The sequence below is a fragment of the Perca fluviatilis genome, chromosome 2 (assembly GCF_010015445.1).
Source record: "Perca fluviatilis chromosome 2, GENO_Pfluv_1.0, whole genome shotgun sequence".
In the NCBI taxonomy this organism is placed as follows: Eukaryota; Metazoa; Chordata; class Actinopteri; order Perciformes; family Percidae; genus Perca; species Perca fluviatilis.
Genome location: NC_053113.1, coordinates 5,276,932 through 5,297,469, shown reverse-complemented (window position 1 = coordinate 5,297,469; position 20,538 = coordinate 5,276,932). Strand labels below are relative to the sequence as shown.

The 20,538-nt window shown below is 42.4% G+C and overlaps 1 long non-coding RNA gene and 1 pseudogene across 1 annotated transcript; one reads left to right on the top strand and one right to left on the bottom strand.

Annotated features, from left to right (window-relative positions):
- Positions 1-834: 834 nt before the first annotated feature.
- Positions 835-2,418, bottom strand: LOC120571762. Its single transcript, XR_005641292.1, has 5 exons — positions 2,394-2,418; positions 2,067-2,131; positions 1,873-1,965; positions 1,656-1,775; positions 835-1,542 (listed from the first exon to the last, which is right to left on the bottom strand). It is a non-coding gene; the product is annotated as an uncharacterized LOC120571762 (long non-coding RNA).
- Positions 2,419-13,557: 11,139 nt separating this feature from the next.
- On the top strand, positions 13,558-18,413 carry LOC120544970 (annotated as a pseudogene).
- The last annotated feature ends 2,125 nt before the right edge of the window (positions 18,414-20,538 follow it).

Here is a 20,538-nt window from a genome sequence, read left to right as displayed (position 1 = left end):
GACCACACAGTAAAAGTTTAACTATTTACTTTTACACAAGAAAGAATAGACCACTGGACTACACTCAGTCTATATGGTTCATTCAGAATATCCATATTTATTATTTTTTTCTCATTATCTTATAATATATTCTGTGAATACACATATATCTATATTATCCTTACTACGAGTATAATGTCACTGCTACTACTTTGCACATATCTGTACATGTTGTTCATACATTGTTCATATTACATATTTATTCTGCTCTTTTAACACTATAATATATGTCTTGTCCTGCCTATGCACCACTTGTCTAGACTTTGTATATCACATTGCACTTTTCTGCTTTTTTTGCACTTCTGGTTGGACGGAAACTGCATTTCCCTGTCTCTGAGCTGATGAGTGATGACATGGCGCTCTCTGGTGGACATCAGGAGGAACTACAAGCAGAGCCATAGGCGCTGATTTATGTTTTCCTCCATGAGTGCTCAAAGGCACACGCCCTTTAAAAAAAAAAAGTAGTCAAAAACTGTTAGCATTTCAGAACCTTAGGAAATGGACAGCGGCCGACATGAACACACACTCCTATTAACTCAATAATAAAGCCATAAAGTAGGCTCTCTTTCAACTCAGGACAGCCCCACTTCTCACAGATACAGATAGGATTGGAGATGAAAAGTTTAACTGAATATGCGCCGATTTATGTTTTCCTCCATGGGTGCTCGAACTCCGGAGCACCCACGGTATCGGCACCCATGAGCAGAGCGCCACCAAACATAGTCACACATTAAAACATGTTTACAGCTTTTATTAGTTTAATTTCTATGTTGTTATCTTACACACTGACCCCACTTTTTAAATTACATTTGATTACATTTTATGTATTCATTTTATAATACTTAATGAATAAACACTTATTAATTTAATTTTAAAACACAATGTATTATTTACTTTAGTATATATTTGTAAAAATGACAGTTACCCCCATTTAGTGTATGTGTTATGTGAGTATAAAGGCGCCGTTGGTAAAGTGAATATAAACTTTCCACTGAAGAACAGCCGACAGAAATATTTTTATTTGGAGATAACGTTACTGTAATTGTGATTTAGTATTATAATATATTAAGTATTGTATATTGTTCCAATTAGTGCAGTTAGTCATCTGAATGAATGTTGGAGTAAACCAACCAGCCAACGGTCTCATTGTTTTTAAATGAATTCAGGACAAACATGTTTAAACACCCTGGAGTCTGTATATACTCTTAACACGCCATCCTCTGTTATAATCAAAACATACTTTAGATTTAAAAACAGCTCTATTATATGTGTTATTACAAGTTAACTGTCAGAAGTTTCATTTATTATTTCCTATATTTGTTAATGCTGCACCTCTCTGGCAGTTCAATGGCCGTGCTGGCTGCGGGTGAGGTGGACATCTACCATTTGGCTGCTCGGACGTCTGTGGTGGCAGACGTCTGTGGTTGTCCTGTATTTCTATGTGCCGCACTTCCAAATGTCCACCTCACCCGCAGCCAGCACACTCTGTCTCGCTTCCAGCAGCTGTAAAATCAATCAATAAAGACAATCAGTACTGCGCGATGCATATGGACACAACACATCTATGAATGCACCTGAAAAATATTCCCATTGACCAAAAACGGATCTAATCTTACCCTCTTTTCTTCTCAACCGACTCCGAGCTGAACTCTTCACAGCTTCTGCCCGCGATGCCACATCTGGTTGTTTCTACCTGAAGCTCCTGCGTGCTGTCTGGTGATATGTCTTACAGGCAGCTGGAAAACAATTAAATGAGAGTGGTATGAATAAAAAAAAAAACATACATCACAGTAAAATTAAACAAGGAAAGATGAAAAAGTAAAAATTACTTACAATGGCGTCATTATCAGCGTCATGTAAATCTGGACTTGCAGACGTAGCTCCGAGAAAATATAGGTCACGGCCTCGTTATGAGGCGAGGTTAGTCTGTAAAAATAATAATAAAAAAAAGTACGGTTAAGATCGGTATCTATTAACGTATGAATTAATGAAGTTCATTCAATGAAAGCATATTCTTTAAATCTTACCCTTGCTCCGGTTCGTAGCGCCTGCTACAGTTTGTCTCGGAGTTGTGAAGACGGCGAACTGCTTTCTGTAAATTACAAGATAATAAAAATACACTTTTATAAAACAACTCACCCGCTCAGCTCTGCCTCAATAATGAATGGCAGTGAAAGCAGCCAGGTTGCCCAGACACACAGCTCTGTGCTGCTCGTGTTTAAACTTGGTGGGGTTTAAAACATTACTGCCAAGTCTAAGTAGCCTGTTTAACATCCAAAGACAGTCATTGTACGATCAAGAGTTAATAAACAGTACCGACTAGCTCGCCGTTTCATTAATAATCATATACTTACGTTGTCTTCTTCTTTTCTGTAAGCGCATCTTTGGAGCCCCGGAGGTGATACGGAGGAGAGAAAAAAACGCTCCAAACGTCTCGAACAACTCCTGTCGGTTTCCGGTTGGTTGGGAGCTTGTCATGCAATGACAAAGCCCAGTGTTTTGGTGTCAGCAGAAAGACTTCTCTTAGAAAACTGTACAGTGGTGTCTCCATTCCACCAGACAATGTTGGATGAGCAAGACCAAAGAAAGGCCACTGTAGTCATGCCACTATGCACAGTGGTTGAGCTCTAGGAGACTGATGTTGTTTGCATGGAATGCACATTTTACCTTTGTGGCAAAGTCTGATTAAAACTAATTGTTGAAATAAATTATTTTGTGTATCTTTTTTAAATCAATTCAAGCTCAAATTGAAGAGTCTACAATTAGGCTATACTGAGTCCGATCTATTTTAAGAGATTTTCTTTAAATTAAGTTAATACCTTTTAGAAAAATATCACCTGGGGTAAAACTCCCCCTGCTGCTACCCTGATTTGCATTTGTATAGCTCACAGCATTTTCATTTACATGTTAAATCCTCCCTTAGAATTAGAGGGAGGGGGGGTCATGGGGGGACAGCTGCCAAGCAAGGCCCACGTCAATTTCCGACAATTTACGGCAGTTTTCGGTGTTGCCTGTAAATTGCCATGTACAGCCGTAAACCTGAAGTTCCACGACAATTTACAGTGCCGCATACTGACGAAAATCCCACTTTTCATGCAGTGATCTGGCACCATTTAAATTCCGTTTTGTTTCAGAGAAAGTTAAACATAATGAAAGTGTGTGATCTCATTTCTAAAGGCTGTAAAAAACAAGTTTCTTCTCTATTGAAAGCCTTGTTCTTAATCTTCAACACCCAATGTGGAAAACGGTACAGCCAATTATATTTGTTGTTGTTTACTGCCCACCAGGTCCGTATTCTGAATTTTTATCTGAATTCTCTGAGTTAAACTAAACTAAACTGGAAGAATCTCGTGTGGATTGGCAAGATAGTCTGAAAACCTATAGGAAGGCCCTCAGAATTGCCAGAGCAAACTATTACTCAACACTAATAGATAAATTGTGTATGTGTGTGTGTGTGTGAGAGAGAAACTGTAAGTTGCTGTTTGATACTTTAACAACATGTTAGTCTTTGGTCTCTTCAGGGTTAGTTTCTGGCTCTGTAATGTTAAATATAATGTTTCTACTTCACTTCTTATTTCCTGAGAAAGTTTGGACGACTCTTGTGTTGAAGATAAATCTAAATGTTGTAACATGAACTACTACAGAGGAGGTGTTAAATACTTTGCCAGGTGTTTATACGTCTGTCTGTCACAACCGTGAGGCTGCAGTCAGGAAACTTTACAGCTGTGTAGCTGAGATCTAAATGAAGGCTGAGTTTGAAGATGGGTGGGGTCCAGAGCAAGGGGGGAGGAAGTAGGAGGTTAGAAAGTAAAGAAGGGCCAACTTTAAGCCCCTGGCTTGATTTGGCTGGTGTGAATCCATCATAAGATGGCCTCTAGTTATTTCCTTTCTCCTGCTGTCAGAAAACAAACCGTCGTCTCCACCAGCGTAAAGTCAGACACAACAGGACTCTACTGTTTCCTCTGGGACCTTTCAGAATAAAATGTAGTGACCTAGATGCCTCTGTTACTGTTGTAGTGATGTGTGGAGGAGGCGGAGAAGTGTCTCCATGTTCTTAATTTTTCGAACAGGAAAGGAATGTTCTGTGCAAAGATGACATTAGTCCTGGAGTCTTTACAATGTTCCTGTTCTCACAGAAAGATAATGATTGACAGAGCAGGATGACCAGAGAGCAGAAATCATTCAGTGAAGAGATTCAGACTTTATTTTCTGCTTGATAGCTTATAGTTTCTCCAGCAGCTTCTGTTTCTGGAGATTAAAAAGTGGTCTTCCTCTCTTTCTAACAGTACCCATCAGAGACCAGACCCTGCTGAACCTGAACCTGAACCTGAAGCCAGCTGTGTGGCCATGAAGAGTAACCGGTCCATGGAGCCACCACAACTTTAAAAAAAAAGACCTGTAAGGGAGAGGAGAACAGAAATGGAGGAGAGGCTACTTGAAATGGAGGAGAGAGGATTGATGGAGAGACTTCAATGGCAGAAGGAGCGAATTGCAATGGAAAGGGAAATTGAAATTTTAAGAAGAATATTGAGGTGAGTTGTGAACATCCAGCAAACTGGAATGAGTCTCTTTGGATGGAACTACGTCCCGTCTGGGTTGTTTTGTGTCAGTCTCATGCACACTCCTTCAAATAAAGTGTTTTCCGTAATTTTGTGGAAAGGAATTATTGTACTTTATGACTCGGAATGAGAATAGTTTTGAAAAATTATTTCCTGTCTAACTCAAAACATCTTTCATGGCATTTAATTGTTAATAATTAGGCCTACAGACATGTTCATATTAATATTATATTTTATGCTGGGAGACTTCACCTGAACCCTGAATAAATGTGTTTTTCTATCAGGACCCAGCAGAGACCAGAGTCTCCTGAACCTGAACCTGAAATTGAACCTGAACCCAGCTGTGTGTCCTCTAAGAGTGACCGGTCAAATGATCACTATATTAATTTTAAAGGAGAGCAACCCTCTACTGAAAATAGGTAAGCTATTAATATTGCAATATTACTGAATCTTGGTTTAACTTTTATGTATCCAGAGAAGTATTAGGATTTTATTTTCAGCATCTTTCTTCTTCACATATGTTTATATTCTCACATCTGAAAGCGGTCCAGTTAAACCAGTCTTTAACTCTTGACGTTAGGTAAATATTGGCTCTGATTTGGTCCAATATATTCTCTGGTGTTTTAGCTTTTTAACCGAGTTTTCTACATAGTGTATTCTTTGTATTAATCCTGTTTTAGTTGCTGCTTGTATTTCCAGCTGTTTTTCTTTCCGAATAATAGAAAGTGAATTTTTAGTAAGGTAAGTAATCACAACAAACGTCGACGTCATCCACAAGCGACAGCAGCTGGCAGGAAACAGGGAGCCGGCAGCTGCCTTCACTCTCCTACCCATCGGCTCTATAGCCTAGTTTCTATTACATTAATATAGCGTTTTTCAAAGATACATCTGTACATATAGTAAGCATTTAGCTTCACGCTAAATTATTAAGACTAGACCAACCGACTAGACCAACCGACTAGACCAACCGGCTAAACCAACGCTAGCCCCATGGCTGCCTCTACACTTGGCGAGTCACCACTCCCACACAAAATTTCCTCATTTTTAAAGAACGCAAATAAAGAAATTGCTGACCTAAAGGAAGATGTTCGCCAACTCTCCAAGGACTTAAAGACCAAAGATGCTTTGTTAACCGCCTGCTTGGACGTGACTCATAACCAGTCGCTCCGGATCTCATTGCTCACGGCGGCCTTTCAGGATACAGCGCTATGGGACCCAACCGCCAGCCAACACCTGTCTTCTTGCTCGACACCAGTCATCAAGCCACCCTGGACTGAGGTGGTTCGCGGCCAAAAGAGATCCCCGAGTAGGGCTCCATCGCCTCCTGCCCTTAGCCTCTCCAACCGTTTCATCGCCCTGTCGCAATCAGACCTAGTAGCGGCCGACTGACCAGCCGCCGTCACAGAAGAGGACCGCTACCCCGGGGCTAGACAATCCGGTGGAGTACACTGCCTGGACCGGCCACACGACAACGTTCTTCAAAAACCTCCCCAACCGAACGGTAAGCAGTCATCCTCTTCTTTTCCTTGTCCATCTGTCCATCTGACCGTTTCGCTCCCGTCAACGGCCATTCACACCCCCCCACCCCTCATACGCTCTTCCCCCCAACCAGGGTAATTATTGGTGACTCCATCACCAGAGATTTAACGTTTCATAATGCTGTCACACACTGCTTTCCTGGAGCCAAAGTTGCAGACATCCTGGCTAAAGTTGTGGATCTGACACCCTCATTCCCGACCTCTATTAAACGCATCGTGATCCACTGTGGACACAACGACATGTCCCATCAGGAATCCGAACGCACAAAGAAAGAGTTTACCACTCTCATTGTGGCTTTAAAAAGCACTGGGAAGTCAGTTTTTATCTCAGGCCCACTTCCATCTCTAGGTCGCGGATCATGCCTTTTTAGCAGGCTACTTTCCCTTAACACCTGGCTCCAGCTTACATGCAGCATTCCCAAGCTAGGTTTTATTGACAATTTTAATCTGTTTTGGAAACGTGGCTCCCTGTACAGCAGGGATGGGACCCATCCCAATACACGCGGAAACCAAGTGCTCTGTGAGAATTTGCACCACGCCTTACACATTGACTGTGCTCCTCTGTGCTTGCTCCTTTGGAACAACCACCCATTCATAATCCCATAACGACGGTGTCTGTTCCCCTACTGAGAATGATTAACATAAACAAAGAAGTGCTATACTCAACAACCTAATTGGAATTAAAACAACCACTGCACTGACAGAACAGAATAGGAAAATCAAATGTGGACTATTAAACATTAGATCTCTGTCTTCTAAGCAATATTGGTAAACGAATTGATATCAGATAACCAAATTGATTTATTTTTTCTCACCGAAACATGGCTGAGCCACGATGAATACGTTAGTCTAAATGAAGCCACTCCTCCCAGTCATAATAATACTCAACTTCCACGAGGTTCAGGCCGAGGAGGGGGAGTTGCAGCCATATTCGACTCAAGTCTGTTAATTAATCCTAAACCTAAACTAAATTATAACTCTATTGAAAGCCTTGTTCTTAATCTTCAACACCCAATGTGGAAAACGGTACAGCCAATTATATTTGTTGTTGTTTACTGCCCACCAGGTCCGTATTCTGAATTTTTATCTGAATTCTCTGAGTTCTTATCAAGCATAGTCCTTCAATCAGACAAAGTACTTATTGTAGGTGATTTTAATCCATGTGGACGATGACAGCAATAGCCTTAGTACTGCTTTCACCTCACTACTAGATTCAATTGGTTTCAGTCAGAATGTGCATGAGGCCACGCACCGTTTTAACCACACCCTCCACCTTGTGCTAGAATATGGAATCAAAATTGAAGATTTAATAGTATTTCCGCAGAATCCTTTATTATCAGATCATTTTTTAATTACTTTTGAATTCCTATTATCAGATCATAAGAAATTAAATAAAAGTTTCTACACTAGATGCCTATCTGACAGTGCTATAACTAAATTTAAGGAAGATATTCCAGCAGCACTTAACTCAATGTCGTGCCTTGACATAACAGAGGACCTTTATGTTAACTTTAGTCCCTCCCAAATTGATAACTTCGTAGACACTGCTACGGCCTGCCTACGGACAACTTTAGACTCGGTCGCTCCTCTCAAAAAGAAGATGATGAAGCAAAGGAAATTAGCACCTTGGTATAACTCCAAAACTCGCAAATTAAAACAAATCTCACGAAAACTTGAAAGTAAATGGCGTTCCACTAAACTGGAAGAATCTCGTGTGGATTGGCAAGATAGTCTGAAAACCTATAGGAAGGCCCTCAGAATTGCCAGAGCAAACTATTACTCAACACTAATAGTATAAAATAAGAACAACCCAAGGTTTCTTTCTTCAGCACTGTAGCCAGGCTGACAGATAGTCACAGCTCCACTGAGCCATCTATTCCTGTAGCTCTGAGTAGTGACGACTTCATGACCTTCTTTAATGACAAAATTATAACAATTACAGAAAAAATGTATCACCTTTCGCCATCAACTTCTAGCAGCTCACCATTGGGCACAGGAGGACTGGAGAGAACGAAAAGACCTGATACATACTTAAGCTGCTTTTATCCTATGGACCTTCAACAATTAATGTTAAAGGTCTCTTCAGCCAAGCCAACTACCTGTCTCTTAGACCCTATTCCAACGAGGTTACTTAAAGGGGTGATAGAATGCAAAACCGATTTTACCCTGTCATAGTTGAATAACGACAGTTCGGTGGGTAAGTAGGACATACATATAAGCTCAAAATCCCATTGACACCCCTTTACTATGAAAATCTCATATTTTGAAACTGCCGCTGAAAACGGGCGAATCTCAACAAAGCTAGTTGCTTTGCCATCTCAAAATCCGGAACCTTTGTCACAGCCTTGGGTGTATTAAGAGAACGGTCACGCCCCAACATTTACATAGGCTACACAACTGACCTGAGATCAGTTAGTCTTCTGAATCTAGGTCGTGCAGATCTCAGAAAATGTATACATTGTTCATATGCTATTTTACCATTAAATTCACTTCTGAGACTTTTTTATGCGACAAATCAACTATGTAGAGGTCAAATATGGGCCATTTTACGAAAATTGATGTCTAATTGCAAATTTTTTCCGACTGTGTGTCGGACTTCAGAGGCCGGTGCTGCCCGTGTTGCTGCCTCGCCGCCTGGCCTGCCTTCCTTCACAGACCCCCGGCCTGCTGTGAGCTCAGCCCAGGGCCTGCAACTCCCCTCTTCCTGCTAGCTAAATGCCTGGTGTATGTGAGTGAAAGCGCGGTCAGCGAGCTTGTTACGCCAGCATTCTCTTACCACAGGTTCCAGTTAATCTTGTAATGTGTTAATTATAATGTGTTGAGTTATTTAAACAAACGATTGGGGAAATAAACGCCGCTTGTCCGTGAGTCTCATTGATAGAGCCTGCGGCTGGTTGGAGCTCTATCAATGAGAGCTAGCTAGCTAGCCTCCTCTTAGAATTCCTCTGGAATTCACAAAAATTCATTAACTTGAAATCAGACACCGTTGTTAGCTTTATAAGACATATAGTTAGATGTTGTATATGTGGTGTGATGAAATTTAACCTGTATATATACTCGAACTACGACCAAAGATGAAGCTAACTAGCCGCAATCTGTACACATAGGATAGAAGGGACAGTCACATCTAACGAAACCCTTACAGCTCACAAATATTAATTAACTTGAAATCGGTCATCGTTGTTAGCTTTATAAAACATTTAGTTAGATGTATAAGTGGCGCGACGAAATTCAAACTGTAAATATACTTGAATTACGACCAAAAATGAAGCTAACTAGCCGCAATCTGTACAGATAGGATGGAAGGGACAGTCGCAGCTAACAAAACCCTTACAGCTCACAAAAATTCATTAACTTGAAATCGGACACCGTTGTTAGCTTTATAAGACATTTAGGTATGTTGTGTATTTAAGTGGCGTGACATGTGTGTAACATGTGGTAAGAGATTGCTGGTGTAACAAGCTCGCTGACCGCGCTCTCACACACAGGCCATTTAGCTAGCAGGAAGAGAGGAGATGCAGGCCCTGGAGCTCTGTCAGGGCAGCGGCGTTTAGTAGTAGTCCATTTGCCCAAACGGTATGAGGTGCTGTGGGCTGCCGGAGCTCAATCGAGCTCACAGCAGGCTGGTGTCTGTGGAGGAAGGCAGGCCGGGCGGCGAGGCAGCAACACAGGCAGCTGAACTCCGACACACAGTTTTGCCAAATTTGCAATTAGCCATCCATTTTCGTAAAACGGCCCATATTTCAGCTTTATATAGCTGATTTCTCGCATAAAAAAGTCTCAGAAGTGAATTTGGTAAGGGAACATTGCAGTGTCTGGAATATGAGATTCTGTCGCTTTTCTAATGTGTATGTATTGGGGATTCGCTCAACCAATAAGCACGCGACCTCTAATGCGTGTGTATGGCGAGTCGCTCAACCAATCAGCGCGCCTCTCTATGTGTGTGTACGGGGCTAAGGCTAAATCAAGCAGCGCGCAGCTCATCTAAATATTCATGACCATACCATATTTGGAAGAAAATCTCTTGTTACAAATAGGGCCAAAACAAAGGGATGCATTAGGGCCAATAAAATATCATCCAGGCAATTTTCAGCCCAACCAATGTTACATACCCCATTAGGAGACCGTAAGGAACAATGTGAAATACCCTATATAATCATTCTATCACCCCTTTAAACAAGCACTACCTGTGGTCAACACCACAATATTAAATACGATCAATTTGTCTTTATTAACAGGTCATGTACCGCAGTCATTTAAAATAGCTGTGATAAAACCTATTCTGAAAAAACCTACCCTCGATCCTGAAGTCTTAGCCAACTATAGACCTATATCTAACCTTCCCTTTCTCTCCAAAATCCTTGAGAAGGTAGTCGCTAACCAACTATGTGACTTTCTACATAGGCATAATCTATTTGAAGACTTTCAGTCAGGATTTAGAATGCATCATAGCACAGAGACGGCACTGGTGAAAATTACTAACGACCTTCTAACTGCTGCTGACAAAGGACTTGTCTCCATACTTCTTTTATTAGATCTTAGTGCTGCTTTCGACACTATTGACCATACCATCCTGTTACAGAGACTGGAACACTTAGTTGGCATTGAAGGAATCGCACTAAGCTGGTTTAAGTCTTATTTCTCTGAGCGATCCCAATTTGTTAACATTAACGATAAACCCTCCAAGTACGCTAAAGTTAGCCATGGCATTCCTCAAGGCTCAGTGCTTGGACCAATTCTATTTTCCTTATATATGCTTCCTCTAGGTAATATTATTAGGAAACACTCAATTAACTTTCACTATTACGCAGACGACACCCAGTTATATCTGTCAATCAAGCCTGACGAAAGTGGTCAGTTAGCTAAACTTCAAGCGTGTATTAAAGATATAAAATCCTGGATGACCCACAATTTCCTGATGTTAAACTCAAACAAAACTGAAGTTATTGTGATGGGACCAAAGCACCTCCAAACTTCATTATCTAAAGATATAGCTACTCTGGATGGTATTGCCCTGGCCTCCAGCACTACTGTCAGAAATTTAGGAGTTATTTTTGATCAGGATATATCCTTTAACACCCATCTAAAACAAACCTCAAGAACAGCCTTTTTCCATCTTCGTAACATTGCCAAAATTAGGAATATCCTGTCTCAAAATGATGCTGAAAAACTAGTCCATTCATTCGTTACTTCTAGACTAGACTACTGCAATTCCTTAATATCAGGTTGCTCAAATAAGTCCCTTAAGACTCTCCAGCTGATCCAGAATGCTGCAGCGCGTGTTCTGACGAGAACTAAGAGAAGAGATCATATTTCTCCTGTATTAGCTTCTCTGCATTGGCTTCCTGTGAAATCTAGGATCGAATTTAAAATCCTCCTCCTGACCTACAAAGCTCTAAATGGTCAAGCACCATCATACCTAGAAGAGCTCTTAGTACATTATTGTCCTCGTAGAGCACTACGCTCCCAGAATTCAGAGCTACTTGTGGTTTCTAGAGTCTCTAAAAGTAGACTGGGAGCCAGAACCTTCAGCTATCAGGTTCCGCTCCTGTGGAACCAGCTCCCACTTTGGGTTCGATGGGCAGACACCGTCACCACATTTAAGAGTAAACTGAAAACCCTCCTTTTTGATAAAGCTCATAGTTAAGGAGTGAGGAGTTGCAGTGTCCGCCTAACCAGCCCATCTGCTCCTCTTCGTAGTCATCAGCTTTATTTATCATATAATCAATAATATAGCGAGAGTAGAGGGAGGCAGGCCAGTACAGCCCGATCCGGTTGGGGAGAGTTCTAGCCCGACCAGGCACCTCTCTTTAACCTGCCTCTTTTAGTTATGCTATTATAATTCTAGACTGCCGATGAAGTTCCTTCCTCCCTATGACACACTGAGCTGCGCTCTCATCTCTGTTTTCACTTGTTTCCTTTTGTATGCATCCTGTCCCAGAAATGCTTGTTACTAACCTATCTCTGGGGAGTTTACTCCCCGGAGTCCTTATGTTTCTTCTTCGCAGAGCTATGCTCTGCGATTCTCTGCAAATTCCCGGGCGCGTCCTGCTGCGTCCGCTGCATCCACCCATGCTCTGCAGCACCACGTTACATCCCGCAACGCCCTGCTGTGATGTTCGTATGCACAGAGTAGTCAGGATCCGGTATAGGAGACTGCACTACTCAGTATGACACGATGTGCCCTGCTATGACATGAACTTCCACGATGACCTTCGAAGTCACTGTTCCATTATCTTTAATGTGACTATTATGTGCCGCTGTTCATCACACCCCCAACCGGCCCCGTCAGACACCGCCTACCAAAAGTCTGGGTCTGCCGAGGTTTCTTCCTAAAAGGGAGTTTTTCCTTGCCACTGTCGCAATAGCCACTGCTAATGCTTGCTCTTGAGGAAATTAATGTAATTGTTGGGGTTTTGGAATTTATAGAGTGTGGTCTAGACCTACTCTATCTGTAAAGTGTCTCGAGATAACTCTGTTATGATATGATACTATAAATACAATTGAATTGAATTGAATTTCTATCCCTGTTGGTCTTACTCGCTGTGTAACAGGATCCATCAAAGACCAGACTCTGCTGAACCAGACCCCAGCTGTGTGTCCTTCAAAAGTGACTGGTCAAATGAACTATATATTAACTTTAAAGGTCAACAATCCTCTGCTGAAAAGAGGTAAGCTGTTAACAATGTTATAACATTGCTGACTCATGTTTCCACTTTTATATATCCAGAGAAGTTTTGAAATTTATTTACGGCATCTTTATTTTTCACATATATTTATATTCTCACATCTGAAAGTTGTCCAGTTAAACCAGTCTTCAACTCTTGACTTTAGGTAAATATTGGATCTGATTTGGTCCAATATATTCTCTGGTGTTTGAGCTTTTTAACCCAGTTTTCTATATAGTTCATTCTTTGTGTTAATCTTGTTTTAGTTGCTGCTTGTATCTCCAGCTGTTTTTCTTTCCGAATAATAAAAAGTGAATTTCTATCGCTGTTGGTCTTACTCTCTGTGTAAAAGGATCCGTCAAAGACCAGACTCTGCTGAACATGAACCCAGCTGTGTGTCCTTCAAAAGTGACTGGTCAAATGAACTATATATTAACTTTAAAGGTCAACAACCCTCTGCTGAAAAGAGGTAAGCTGTTAATAATATCATAACATTGCTGATTCATGTTTCAACTTTTATGTATCCAGAGAAGTTTTGAAATGTATTTATGGCATCTTTCTTCTTCACACATGTTTATATTCTCACAACTGAAAGGTGTCCAGTAAGACCAGTCTTCAACTGTAGATCTCAATTTAATATTGGACCTGGTTTGGTCCAATATCATCTGGTGTTTTAGCCCCATTGAAAAGCATTTTAATTCTCTCATAGCCATAGGGTTGGCTAAAAACCATGAATGGCAAAATTATTCTCAAATGTTCTTCTCCAACTGGGAATACCAGGGTGATGGTTGGGATTTATGTACCTCAGAGTGCCCTTTCCAGGGTAACTTCATTTGCACATCCCGCTGGAGAACCAGTGACGCTTGGTAAGTGTTTGTGTCACCTGGGTCAGGACACTATTTGCCATGAGATGACTTATGCCATTTGAGTCTGGACTCTTAAGGCCAAGTTTCAGTGAGTGACCAGATTCACCCCCAAGTCTCCTGACCCTAATTGGTGAAAACGCAAAATTCTTCCCAAATGTTGGATGTGGGTTTGCCAGTTGGATGTCGGATCAGAAATCAATAAGGGGAAATCCAGGTCAGCAGTCCTACTACAAACAGTCTGCTGCTTCAGGAGTCTTTTAGGCCAACCATGATGCAGCCCTTGTTTACTTCTTAATTATTTCTGTTGATTCACAGAGGTATCAGCAGTACCACCAACACTTTCATGTCAGGGGAAACCATCCGATTTAATGTTGTAACACTTTAAGTCACAGGACCTTTACCTTGGGTTTGTCTCTGTGTGGACAGACATGATGTGAGCTAATTCTTCCTGATTCCTCCACAGAGTGGACCAGGAGAGCTCAGAGGTTCCCAGTGGTCAGTCTGCCCAGCAGCATCAAACACACCTGGACTCCATATTTATGGTCTGTACATGTACAACAGCAGCATCAAGCACACCTGGACTCCATATTTATGGTCTGTACATGTACAACAACTACTTTTACATCTATTCTGTTCACAATCATCTCCATGCTGCACTTTTCAGACCAGTGGATTGTCAGTCTGTCCAACAAGTATCTGATGTTTGCTTCCATGATTTCAGTTTGATTAAGTAATTCATATAATCTTCAGTTCCAGCTGCTGGAGGAGAACATCGTCACTTTTGTGAAGAACGAGCTGAAGAAGATCCAGAAGCTTTTGATTCCAGATTACCCAGAATGCTTAGAGAGTCAGAGGGAAGATGAGGATGAAGAGCAGAGGAGGAGCAGAGAGGCATTTCTGGAGATCACACTGCACTTCCTGAGGAGAATGAAGCAGGATGAGCTGGCTGACCGTCTGCAGAACAGTAAGAGGATTTCTCTAAAGATTTAACTTGCTAATAGGACATTTACTAATGTCTCCAGAGAAGGGTCAAATATGTTCCTGTTTTCTTTACAAGATTGCTTAATGAGTCTTTGTATTATGTATTCATTCAGAAAGTTCTACTGGAGTTTGTAAACGTAAACTCAAGACTAACCTAAACAAGAAGTTCCAGTGTGTGTTTGAGGGGATTGCTAAAGCAGGAAACCCAACCCTTCTGAAGCAGATGTTCACAGAGGTCTACGTCATGGAGGGAGGGACTGCAAAGGTCAATGATGAACATGAGGTAAGGCAGATTGAAACAGCGTCCAGAAAATCAGACAGACCAGAAACAACAATCAGACGAGAAGACATCTTTAAAGCCCCACCTGGAAGAGATGAACCAATCAGAACAGTAATGACAAAGGGAGTTGCCGGCATCGGGAAAACAGTCTTAACACAGAAGTTTACTCTGGACTGGGCTGAACGCAAAGCCAACCAGGACATCCAGTTCATATTTCCATTCACTTTCAGTGAGCTGAATGTGCTGAAAGAGAAAAAGTACAGCTTGGTGTAACTTGTTGATCACTTCTTCAGTGAAACCAAAGAAGCAGGAATCGGCAGGTTTGAAGAGTTCTCGGTTGTGTTCATCTTTGACTGTCTGGATGAGTGTCGACTTCCTCTGGACTTCCACAACACTGAGATCCTGACTGATTTTACAGAGTCCACCTCAGTGGGTGTGCTGCTGACAAACCTCATCAGGGGGAAACTTCTTCCCTCTACTCGCCTGTGGATAACCACACGACCTGCTGCAGCCAATCAGATTCCTCCTGGGTGTGTTGACATGGTGACAGAGGTCAGAGGGTTCACTGACACACAGAAGCAGGAGTACTTCAGGAAGAGATTCAGAGACAAGAAGCAGGAAAGCAGAATCATCTCCCACATCAAGACATAACAAAGCCTCCACACCATGTGCCACATCCCAGTCTTCTGCTGGATGGTGGGACCAAGCAGGGGGTTAAACATTGATTTTAACCAAAAATGGCTCAGATTGAGCTGACTGCAGAGACAAAGGACACAGGGAAGGCAAGACAAAGGATCTTGGCCTACATGTGAATCCCAAAGCCAGTTTCACGAAACTCGTACAGGTCACCACCTGGAAGCAGAGTCGCCAAAATGGAGATTTTACCTCCAACACGAGGAGGGCAAGGCACTCTGGTGGTGGACTGGTGGTGAGACAAAGAACTGCTTCACACCTGTGACAAGGGTACGCTTTTCCCATTGGCTGTCGGGCCTTTGAATGCACCACCCCGCCACTAGGAGGTGGAGGAAGGATAAAAGCTGTCGGCGTTTGTGTTTCTTTGCTTTCCACGGTAATCCATTTTACTTACAGGAGGTGCACTAGTCCGGACTAGCTAACCAGCATCACCTCGCTGGTCGAGATTGAGCTGGGACATTTTATATCTTTCTGATATACAAAGGGGATCCAAGGAACACTGGCCCAGTATTTCCACTATCTGCAGCGGGTTTAATCAGCCTGGATTCAAGAAAGGACTACGTTCCGTTTCTTGAATTGTCGACCTGGATTGCGTGTCGTCTACTGCTCTGGATGAAACGGATCGTTAAACTCTGGCGAGAGATTAACTACAAACAAAACACACAGTAAGGAGGCTTTAATATAGTTCTGGGCAGACATTAGAACTAGTGTGTTTGGTTTGTTTATTAATGAGCAAAGGGTTCGCTACCGCTTGTTGCCATTAATGTGATCTGTGATTGTAATCATGTATTGGCCCATATCTGGTTATTAATCTGTTTCTGTGAATGTATAATTGATCACGATACTGTTGATTATGTTGTGTTAAGGAGCTGGGTAAAACCGTAAGCGCTACCTGCTAAACCACTCCTTTCATGGAGTTTAGTTACTGTCTGCGAGATAATCACGGAAATCAGCTGTTAGCCACTGAGCTGGCCATTATCGATAACTAAGATCAGAGTGCCACTTTTCTTTACACTTCTTCTCTACTCTTCTTTTACTAATTATATACACACACACACGGACACAAGCTAGCCACGTAGCTCCCGAGCTAGCGCTGCTAGCTTAACCACGTGGAATCGGCTTACGTTTGTACAAAGCTAACACAGGAACTACCACACGGGCTAAGCGCGACGTTGCCTAGCAACCCCCTCGGTCTTTTAACCCCTCCTCATGCACCCAGCACCACTACAGCCCTCTTGAGGCTAAATAGTTTTGTGCAGCTCACAGGAGTAGCCATTTTGGCAGTTTTTGTGTTAGACTACACTTCGACACCACCCCTCCCCTCTCACTCACTCACTCTCACACACACACACACACACACACACACACACACACACACACACACACACACACACAAACACACACACACACACAGACGTGTCCACGACACATGTTGTTTTGTTTTTGCTTTGTTTTGGGTTGTGAAACTGAAAAAGGTATATAAGTTTATTATTGAAGGATTATTGATTAGCTACTGATAATTGTGATGTTAATAAATCTTATTATACTTAAATAGCAGTTGCTTGTGATTATTTGTGTACTTATTGTAATAATTGCTTGTCGAACAGGTCCGTGCTCGAATTCACACCTTCCTTTGTTTCCTTTTAAAGGATTTTCACAGAAATGAGACTTTTCCACAGTTTGATTATTGGTCCCTGACTTGCAGGGTGGTGCCCCATTTTGATTGTTTGTCAATTTGAGGATGTTATTAATAACCATATTCATAACTTTATTAATATTGATAAAACATCTTTGATAATTTGCCAATGATCAAATCTGTACCCTACGTGTATCCTACATGGATCACTGCTACAGTTCTGGAGAAGGTGTTGAAGAGCAGAGAGAGAGGAAAGCTGCCCAAGACCTTAACTGAGATGTACATCCACTTCCTGGTGGTTCAGTCCAAAATGAAGAACGTCAAATATGGTGGAGGAGCTGAGATTGATCCACACTGGACTCCAGAGAGCAGGAAGATGATCGAGTCTCTGGGAAAACTGGCTTTTGAGCAGCTGCAGAAAGGCGACCTGATCTTCTATGAATGAGAGCTGACGGAGTGTGGCATCGATATAAGATCAGCCTCAGTGTACTCAGGAGTGTTCACACAGATCTTTAAAGAAGAGAGTGGACTGTACCAGGACAAGGAATTCTGCTTTGTCCACCTGAGTGTTAAGGAGTTCCTGGCTGCTCTTCATGGCCACCTGACATTCATCAAATCTGGAGTCAACCTGCTGTCAGAAGAACAATCAACATCCCAGCAGCCTAATCCCTTCAGAGTCAAACCTAAAGTTAAACATCTCCATCAGAGTGCTGTGGACAAGGCCTTACAGAGTCTAAATGGACACCTGGACTTGTTCCTCCGCTTCCTCCTGGGTCTTTTACTGCAGACCAATCAGAATCTCCTACGAGGCCTGATGACACAGACAGGAAGTAGCTCAGAGACCAATCAGAAAACAGTCAAGTACATCAAGACGAAGATCAGTGAGGATCTGTCTGCAGAGAGAAGCATCAATCTGTTCCACTGTCTGAATGAACTGAATGATCGTTCTCTAGTGAAGGAGATCCAATGGTTCCTGAGTTCAGGAAGTTTCTCCTCAGATAAACTGTCTCCTGCTCAGTAGTCAGCTCTGGTCTTCTTCTTACCATCATCAGAAAAAGATCTGGATGTGTTTGACCTGAAGAAATACTCTCCTTCAGAGGAGGCTCTTCTGAGGCTGCTGCAAGTGGTCAAAGCCTCCAACAAAGGTCTGTAAGTGGGATTTATTCATCAATAAATACTCTGATATCTTTCAACAGGAGTTAAATATAAATATTGTGTTTCCTTCCTGTTGTCTCTCCAGACTGAGTCGCTGTAACTTGTTAGAGAGTAGCTGTGAAGCTCTGTCCTCAGTTCTCAGCTCCCAGTCCTCTAGTCTGAGAGATCTGGAGTTGAGTAACAATGACCTGCAGGATTCAGGAGTGACGCTGATCTCTGTTGGACTTAGGAGTCCACACTGCACACTGGAGACTCTCAGGTCAGGATTCATTAACCCATTCAACTGATGACCATTTCTAATCTGACTAACGTTAGTTGATAAAATAGCTGCTTTATGTCTGCTGATACAGCAAACTTGGGCAGTAGTTATTAATTATATAATTATTAATTTCTAGACTCAGTTACTTTCCATGAGGATTTTTCATTGTTTACTTTTGTTGTTAAATAATTATGTAGAACAGATGATTTTAAAGGTGTATTCTAAATCTGAACCAAAATGTACCTGGACAACAAGCAATCATCAAACTAACACATGGTTCCACGTGTTGACAGAGGGCTCCTGTGTGTTGTTCTGTGTGTTTGCAGTCTGTCAGGCTGTCTGATCTCAGAGGAAGTCTGTTCTTCTCTGGCCTCAGCTCTGAGCTCCATCCCCTCCCATCTGAGAGTGCTGGACCTGAGCTACAATCATCCAGGAGACTCAGGAGTGAAGATACTGTCAGCAGGACTGAAGGATCCTCTCTGGAGACTGGACACTCTCAGGTACAAAAACTGATGAACAAAAAGGAGATATTTGTGTAGGAAGTTTTAAAGGAGAACATCTCCAGGAACTGAAATTGTGACTTCCTGTTTGTAATAATTGACGTAGTTTCGACACATCTCTGTATGTTAAAGGAACTGTCCGTGGTTCCGTTTCAACTCGACAGACAGGTCCAGGACAGGTTTAGCCTAGCTTAGCACAAATCAATGTGCTTTCTACACTGTGACAAGAGTGTGTGGATAAAGCATTACTCTTTCAATTACCACCAGTATGTTAGGTTACCCAAAACTGAAAAATCATGTACATTTCAGTATTTTACAAAAAGGCCTTTTTCAGGGAACAAGAAATTGGTTAGCAACATAAACCTGTTCTGCAGCATTGGAGGTTGATCAAGCTTTGAAAGTTGGTGCTACCAATTCCCACAGGGGTTCCAACTTGTCTGGATTACCTACAACCTCCTCTGTTTGTATAAAAGTATTGTTGGAACACACTGTGGTACCATACCCTCATGAGCATTATTTGAACAGTATTGTACTGCAGAAAGTAGTGTGTTGCCATAAAAATGGCGGGAAAAATGCAATTAACAATGGAAGAGAGACCGACCATCATAACACTTGAATGTTATGTTTGTCTTTCCTAGATCTGTTGTGTAGGACTAGATGTTGATAACCCTCAATTATTCATACTTAAGGCTCCAATGAGACTCCGTGGGATGGTCAATTGAGTCATGGCTCTCTTTGGGTTGTCAAGTGGGCGCCCTCCTTCTTAGGTGTTTCGATGATAGGCCCACGACACCTCCAGAGGGTACAGCAGTGAATCCCAGCATCCCAGGTTCACTCCCTAGATGCCATCAACTCACTTGATGGCCCAGGTGGAGTCCTTTCTTTTCATCCACAGCCACTGGCTCCCCTTTTCAGCAGCCTTGGAGAAGTCTTTGACTGACTGCCTTCCCTCGCACTCCCATCTCGCTGAGTGGCCTAGATGTTGAGGCGGCTACGAACCCTCTGCAACCTATTTCCACTGGGTGTACCTTCGCATTCCAGCCCTGTTGTTGTGCATCGGCTGCAAGTTCAGCGTACCTCAGCCTTTTCCATTCATAGGCCTCCTCCACTGCACCATCCCAGGGCACAGTGAGCTCGATGAAGTAAACAAGCTTCAGCGAGGCTGACCACAGAACAAGGTCTGGTCGCAGGTTGGTAGCTGCAATCTCAGCTGGGAAGCAGAGTTTCTTGTCCAAGTCTGCCAGCAGCTTCCAGTCCCATGCTCTGCTCAGCCGCCCAGTGTCTGGTCTTACGGTAATGAAGGCTGTCTTGACCCTCGCCCTCCCGAACAAATGGTGTTGGCCGCCACCGAGATGACGGGGGAG